Source organism: Bison bison, unplaced genomic scaffold (assembly GCF_000754665.1).
Source record: "Bison bison bison isolate TAMUID 2011002044 unplaced genomic scaffold, Bison_UMD1.0 scf7180017864198, whole genome shotgun sequence".
Taxonomy (NCBI): domain Eukaryota; kingdom Metazoa; phylum Chordata; class Mammalia; order Artiodactyla; family Bovidae; genus Bison; species Bison bison.
In genome coordinates, this window is record NW_011494770.1 from 7219966 (window position 1) to 7228590 (window position 8625).

The 8625-nt window shown below is 37.4% G+C and overlaps 1 pseudogene; it reads left to right on the plus strand.

Moving 5' to 3' along the window:
• The first annotated feature begins 2242 nt into the window (after window positions 1-2242).
• Window positions 2243-2795, plus strand: LOC104991720 (annotated as a pseudogene).
• Window positions 2796-8625: the final 5830 nt, after the last annotated feature.

An 8625-nucleotide genomic window follows, 5' to 3' on the forward strand; every position in this document is an offset into this window, starting at 1 on the left:
TTTCTTATTTATGGCCACACTGTGTCTTCATTGCTGCTCGTGGGCTTTCTCTAGCTGTGGTGCTGAGGCTTCTCATTACAGTGGCTTCTCTTGTTGCAGAGGACAAGCTCTAGGGCACACACAGGTTCAGTAGTTGTGGCGCACAGGCTTAGTTGCTCCACGGCACATGGGGTCTCCTTGGATGAGGGATTGAACTCACATCTTCTGCATTGGCAGGCAGATTCTTAACTACTGGGCCACCAAGGAAGTCCAAGAATGACTTTAATTTCTGAACCGCAGGAATCTCCTAATGAATTTTTCTCACCCAGAGGTCCACTGCTAGGACAGTAGCTGAATCTGGCACAAAAGCAATGCTCTCTCTGTGAAATATAGAGATACTGGAAACCTATGGAATACAGTTTGAAAACTACTCACCTATTGGAGTTATCTGTGCCATAAGAAGCATGGTTCAAAAACCATTCATTTTTGGGAGTTGGATCAAGATCAGTGATATTTGTCTCTAGCCCAGTGTGGAAATTCATTCCCCTACACTCCTGATGAAGGGCCTCCAGTCTATTTTTGAACTCACAGTATTGGGAAGCTCATGACCTTAAATTTTTCTAGCTTTACTTGTATGAAAAATTTTTATAAGACAGTTCCCAACCCATGCATGCTTAACTTTTATAATCATGTCACTTAAATGAAAATGACCACCCAAGAACAGCTGGCTCATCTTAGAAGTTTCCCACTGCCATTCTTGGAATTTCCTTGTGACAGGGAAAATTACACACACACACACACACACACACATATATATATATAAACGTATTTTCAGTCCATGTCATCCTGCCCAGCTTCTGAGCCTTTGTTGTGCTGAGTGGAGGAAAGTGCCTTAAAGATAACATCTTAAAGTTATTCGAGAGCCCTAAATAATATATATATGGATTTGGAATATGAGTCAACTTAAAGAAATTAGAATGTTCTCTTATTTTCCTATTCTTCACTCAAATTTTCTTTCTCTCTTAATCAAGTTGGCTCTTCCAATTTGCAGACTGTTATCCTTAATAGGGTCCTTCTAATAATGTAGGTCCTGGATATTGTATAACAAGATATTGATATGTGAATAACATCAATTTGTATGCATCTAGTTTTTTTCTAAACTTTATTTCTGATTAAGGATACTAATCAGGATACTAATATAATTAAGGATACTAATTTGCAGTCTATGGGGTCACAAAGAGTCAGACACGACTGAGCAACTGAACTGAACTGAAGGATACTAGTACCAAAAATTTGAAGGGAAATATTAGGACTTTTGAAGGTTTTAAGATCTCTGATTCTACTAGAATATTTAAAACAACTTTGAAAACAAAAAATAAAGTTGAGGACTAACATTACATGATAATAAGTTTCGTTATATCATGATAGAAATTAAAACAGGATGATACTGTTTATAAAACAGAGAAATAAAAGACTAGGACAAAATCATGTGCAAAATGACCTGTACATAGTAGACAACTGATTTGAACACTAGTGCCAAGGTAATTCAGTGGTGCAAAAAATAACCTTTCAACAAAAGATGCTTAGACAATTGGATATCCATGTAGAAAAATGTGAGTAAATAAACAAACATTTGATTCATGCAGCACATTATATGCACGAGTTAATTCAAAATAGGTTATAAGCTGAATGTAACACATTAAACTATACATCTAGAGGAAAATAGGAGAAAACCTTTATGATCTTGGGTTAGGTAAAGATTTCTTAGATGCAATGCCAAAAGTAAAATTCATAAAAGAAAAATTAACAAGTTATAATTAAATTGCTTAATAAAGCTAAAAGTTCTTGTTCTTTGAAAACCACTATATAAGAATGAAAAGGCAAACTAAGACTGGAAGAAAATATTTGCCAAGTATCCATTTGATAAAAGACTAGTATCTAGAACATATGAAAAAAACTTGTAACTCAATAATATGAAAACAAAGAATCCATTAAAAAAAATGGGCAGCAGTTTTGAACAGACAGTTTATCTAGGGATGTAAGAATGGTAAATAAGCATGAGAAAAGATGTTCAATATTATTAGGGAAATGCAAATTAAAGCCACAATGCAATAGAGCAGAGGTTCTTTGCAGAAAAGTCACTGTGGTTTCCTGTTTCAGTAGTCTTTCCATGGAACCCAGATGGCCTGCCACTGAGGGCCAGTCCTCTGACACCTCCTCACAGATCCCTCAGGAAGCCTTCAGGCACCCACTGCCTGCTGTGATGGCCAATTCCTCCTTGCAGGTGCACTAGAATGACCACCAGGATTCAGAGGTCACCATCAACCACCAAATCAAACAAGAGCCCTATGTCTCTTATATCTACCTGTCCACACACTTCTTACTACCTTGACCATGATGATGTGGCTTTAAAGAACTTTGCCACATGCTTTCTTCACCAATCTCATAAGGAGAGGGAACCTGCTAGAAACTGACAAAGCTGCAAGAACCAAGAAGGTGGTCAAATCTTTCATTAGCATATCAAGAAACCAGTCTAAGGCCACCAGGAGAGTGAGTTGAATGCAATGGAGTGTACATTACACTTGAAAAAAGTTTTAATCAGTCAGTACTGGAACTGCACAGACTGGCCATTGACAAAAACAGACACTACTTGTGTGATTTCATTGAGATATATGTCCTGAATGAGTAGATGAAATCCATTAAAGAACTGGGTGACCACTCTAATCAACTTACATAAGATGGGAGCCCTGAAAGCTGTCACTGCAGAGCCTGTCTTTGACAACCATATCCTGAAAGACAGTTACACTGAGAGCTAAGTCTTAGGTTGGCTTACCCATAGCCATGGGGGTGACTTCTTTGGCCACTAAGAGAGGGCATGCATTTGAGTTTATCTTTACCTTTTCTATAAGTTACATCAAAGTACCAACTTAAGTTCTTCCATTTGTAGCATTCTTTCAAATAAGATATTTGGTACAGCCTCTCATCCAAAATAGGGAGGGAGGAGGGTTCAGGGTTCAGGATGGGGAACACATGTATACCTGTGGCAGATTCATTTTGATATTTGGCAAAACTAATACAATATTGTAAAGTTTAAAAATAAAATAAAATAAAATTTAAAAAAACACTGTATTTCATACCTATCAAATGGCTAAAATTTTAATAGCTGATCATAATAAGTGTTGATGAGGAAATGGAACTCAGTGGTAGAGATATAAAATGGTAAAACCATGTAAAATGCTTTGGGAAAAAGGCAGTTTCTTAAAATGTTAAATATACATCTGTAATCTAGCACTTCCACCAGGTCTTACCTAAAAGAAATTGAAAGCATAGGCCCATATAGATTTTTGTACACAAATGCTAAAGGGAGCTTAATTATAAAGCCAAAAAGTGAAAACAATTTGAATTTCCATTAATAGGTGAATGTATAAACTAAGTGATGTGGTACACCCATCCGATGGAATGCTACTTAATAAAAATAGCTAAAATATTAACCTATGCTACAGCTTGAATGAGTCTCAGAATAATTATGCTGAGTGAAAGAAGTCAGAAAAAAAAATCCCACATGATTCCATTTTTATAAACATCTAAAAAATTCAAACTAATGTATTCTGACAGAAAGCAGATCAGAGGTTGCTTTGAGAAAGAAGGTCAGGAATCTTGAAGGGAAGGATTATGAAGAGGTGCAAAGAAATTTCTGAGAATATAAATATATTCATTACCCTTCAGGGGAGGGTTCAAATTCTATACTTTAAATATATTCAGTTTATGTATGTCAACTGTGCCTCAGTAAAGTTGTTAACAAGTCTCTGAATGGCATACACTTAGCACAGGTTTATCTTTATGTTCATCTTTTAAATGAGGCTCTAAAATGTGAGCCTGGCATGGGGTTTAAGTACACTGATATAGCAGTGACTGCTTCCTCTTTGGCCTGGATTCTAGCCATCCTTCCTTTGGGCAACTTGCTGCTTTCAGGCTCCTAGGTCCAAGGTCAGGGAAGGTTGTGCTGATTGACTTGCTCTTTCACTGCTCATCTGTTTTTTCTTTAAGATACTTTTCTCAGACTTAGATTTTTCAATGAGATCCTTTAAGAAAAGATATGTGTAAAACTAGTAAGCACCTGTCTTCTATCTCCTCCTTGAAAACTACATCAGCTCTTAAAGTAAATAACATTGTTTTTTGTCTTTTGATTACGTTTGGGTTTGAAGGGGGTGGAAAAAAAGCAAAACATTACCTTTCTGTTTGACATTTTGCAAGTGAGAGAATTAGCAAAGTTAGCCTTACTTTCTAATGAAAATTGGTGCAAGCAGATAGATTTTATTAATTTGGCCAAGAAAATTTGAGAGGAAAAGTGGGAGGCTGACTTATGAAACCCATCTGGTTCTTAACTAAGTTTCAGTCCACAGTCAAACAGCCCCAAGTGGCAAGGCTATTTGCTACACTAGCTTCATTGACTTTAAGGACCCAGAATTTAAAAAAAAATCAAGATTCAAAGATCAAATTCCTAAGGTGAAGGTACTTCTCTGTGGAAATCTGCCCTGCTTCCCCCTTTCTGTGTTAAAGACTGTATGTCTCTTTCATCACAGGGCCCCTTTCTTTATCTCTTTCTGTGTAACTGTGTGTGGTCTCCTTTTGTGTCTATTTCTCCTTCTTCTTTGACTCTATGAAATATATCATGAAGTTAAACTTTGTTTTTATTATTTATTGAATGGAATGTTTGAATCTCCTTCCTTAAAAGCAGATGGATGGCCTATTTTTACTCCTCTTAAAAACTTCACTTATAATGAAACAAATAAAATCTAGTTGTTTTATGCATTTTACTTACATGTCCTTCAGTTTGCTTTTTCTGGGCTAGTGGCACTGCTCTTCCCTGCCTTTCCCTGTTGGCAATAACGCTGTTGGAGAGTAATAACTTAGTGAATTATTGTAGTTCATAGACTTATTTGAAGGTGGCGTCAGGTGCATTACCATACAGCTGACAGTATCTATATTTGCTGTTTTTCCCTTAAAATTTTTTTTTGCCTATTTGTTTGCTAATAAATATTTGATCATTAAAATAAAACTAATTAAATATATGCATTCTTAAAAACTTGCTTATTTCACAAAATTGTATAATCGTCAAACCATGACTTGACAAAATTCAATTATGAAATCAGTAACAATCAATGAAAAACATCCATTTTCATATATTGCTTTGGCCACTTTTCTCATCTTTTGGATGAGAGTGCAATTGTGACTACACCATTTACACTGAGAGAACATCAAAGATGAGCTTTAGATATTCAGTTTCATACAATGTAAGATGTCTGAACACCTAAGAAAGTTTACTTCAAAAACTAATGCTAGTCATCTATGAGTCTGGTGTTCTACCAAATGAAATATGAGGCCTTGAATAATGTGCCTTATCAACAATTAAAGCACAGTATGAAATAATCATTGAGTAAGGCAAATGAAAGAACTATTAGAAAAGAATTTTGGAAACATTAAGCAAAATTATTCCAAATTGATTTAGTCAATTCTGCAAGGAGGTTAGAAAAAAAAATAGCTGCTTGAAATCATAGGCCTCTGATTCTATATTACATTCTATTATTTTAATCACAGAAAGTAAACAGTAAAAGACAGGGGAATTTCCTTTGAAATAGAAGTTGGAGAACGTCTTTTGCAGTTCTTTTATTGTATCATCATCTCTTTCCAATTCTGCTCTTACTCTGTGACTTTCTGATAAAGAGCAGTTATAAAATTTCCAGAATTACGCCCACCTGCAGCAGCAAGATTTAAAGATGGGAGTACTTCCAGCAGGAGAGTTCAGCCACATTCCCACTGACCTCCAGGGATATAAAAACAGCCTCGAGTGATCAAGAGAGGCAAGTTGTCTTCACCAATAGACACCCATTCAGAGCAAGCTCTTACCGCCTCCCTCTCTAACCCTCGGGCTTCCCTGTCCCTGTGAAAAGAGCAAGGCCTTTGGAGCAATGAATACTCCTCTATTAACAGACCAAGTGGTTGATAGAATTTACATCAGATCTGGAACAAGAAACGGACACCAGTGAGACAAGGAGGAATCACAAGATCAGTTCAAGCGAGAACAGACGTTGGCCTAGATTGATTCTATACTGCAGTGAATGCACACAGCAGGTATGGCACATGCAGTCACTGCAGGATCTCTCCGGGAGATGCTAATTCCTCAGACTTGCCTGGGAAGAGGAACTAGAGCCTGGAGCCCTCCCTGCGATTCTTAATAGACAACCTGTAGCAGCAGAGGCCAGTGCGCATATTCTTTTTTGCTGCCAAAAGTCAGCTCTAAGCTGAGGAGGCCAGGGCAGAGGCATCTGGCTTTGAACTTGTGTGTAGAGATGCAGCCAGAATTCTTTACTGTGTAGTCTTGCTTGCCTTTGTAAAGTCAAGCAAGCAGCCTTGACTCCTGCTACTGCCATCTAAGCTGCCCAATGGAAATACTCACAAAATAAATAAAACCAGGGTGGAATTTTTTTTTAGATAGGATCATGGATCAATCAGGTTCTGGTAAAAGAGCAAGAAGTCAGTGTAGGCAGTTCAAACATAGTGGGGTTTAATACAGGGAATTAGCAGTTTGTAAATTCAGTGGAAAGGGTAAGAGGGACAGAAGTCTGGGTTGCAACTGGACGTTTGCATTCAACGTCACATTGCTGCATCTGCAATCTATAGGTTAGGAGACAGCCATCACCCGACCCTATGCACACCTGGTCTATCAGAGCTCATGATCGGCCAGCATAGCCACAGAAAGATGGCCTGTCCCATCCATACACCTTCCAAATCTCATGGAGGCACTTCTCATTGGTAGAAACTAAAGCATGTCCAGGATGCAAAATCAGCAAATCAGTTGCACGAGTTTCAGAATGGTAGTGCTTAGTCTTCCAAATCTGAAGGAAGTAAGGATGGATGTGGAGGGTCTAGACACTATGGAGTTGGCCCAAAATTTCGTTTGGGTTTTTCTGTAACATCTTTTGGCATAGTATCCATCTGTTGCTGCTGTACTAAAACCAAACAAAGTGAAAAAGTGTTAGTCGGTCAGTCATGTTCAACTCTGTAGCTCACCAGGCTGCTCTGTCCATTGGATTCTCCAGGCAAAAATACTGGAGTGGGTTGCCATTCCCTTTTCCAGGGTATTTTCCTACCCAGGAGTCGAACTCAGGTTTCCTGTATTTCTTTTTCTTCTTTACCATCTTCTTCTTCTTTACCATTTTTCTTCTTCTTTACCATCTCTTCTTCTTCTTTACCATTTCTTATTCTTCGTTACCATCTCTTCTTCTTATTTACCATTTCTTCTTCTTCTTTACCATTTCTTCTTCTTTACCATCTCAACCACCAGGGAAGCCAAATGAAAAAACCAAACAGAATGTGACTGTAAATGTTATTCTCCATGAGCATAATACTCCTGGCAAAGTTAGTACATTACCAACAGATAAAAGACTTCAACATCTCAAAACTAGTCAACACTTACCAAACTAACAGTGTTAGATAAAAATAATTTTTTTTCTGCTCTTCATGAGAAACTGTATGATTATGTCATTAAAAAATTCCACCTCCTTACTGCTTATGAATTATTTATGTATGTCTTTGCATACACATAACTTGAAAGTTTTAAGAAAAACAACCCACTAATTGAACTAAATAATTTCAATTTCCATAAATAGCCTTAGACTTAGTTCTATAACTCAGTCAAATATGTGTCATATTGATTAATTATGCTTGTAGTGAGTTTTACTTTTTATGACTAAAATGAACAATACCAATAAAGTTGATAAATTCAGTAAATTAAATTTTCCTGTGGTTCAACTTTTTCTTCTTCTGTGACTAGACTTGGTATCCAATATATTTATCAGAATACTATTTTTTAACATGAAGCACAAAAAAGACTAGAGTGTTGAATCAGTTACTCACTCAGTTGTATCTGACTCCTTGTGACCCCATGGACTGTAGCCTTCCAGGCTCTGCTCTCCATGGAATTCTCCAAGCAAGAATACTGGAAGGGGTTGCCATTTCCTACTCCAGGGGATCTTCCCAACCTAGGGATCAAACCTGTGTCTCCTGCATTGGCAAGTGGACTCTACCACTGAGCTACTGTTATTCAAATAGTGTTAAAGCATTTTTGTTGCTTCCATCTTTCCCAGGAAACAGACTCTGAGGTAGAAATTTGTGTGAGAGCAATTAATTGATGAGCACTCTTGGAAGAAACATGAGACTCAAGATTGGGAACAGAGGGGAGTTGAGCCATGATTCAGTTGTAACAAAGTCCTCAGCAGATTCTCTGGAGATGAGATGACTATTCAGAGTTGTCCTGAATCACACTGGACTCCTATCTTGACTTCCTGGGATGTGGGCTATTCCCAGGGAACAAGTGTCCACCCTGGATGAAGCAACTTTATTGTATAAAGGGTAATGTCCACTAGAGATTATCATTTTAAGTGAAGCAAGTCAGACAGATAAAGACAAATACCACATGGTATCACTTATATGTGGAATCTAAAAAGGCGATACAGGTGAACTTGTTTACAAAACAGGAATTACAAACTTCAGAGTTACAAATTTCAAAAACAAACTTATGGTTACTGAAGGGGGAAGGTTGGGGGCAGAGATAAATTGGAAGATTAGGATTAACATATATACACA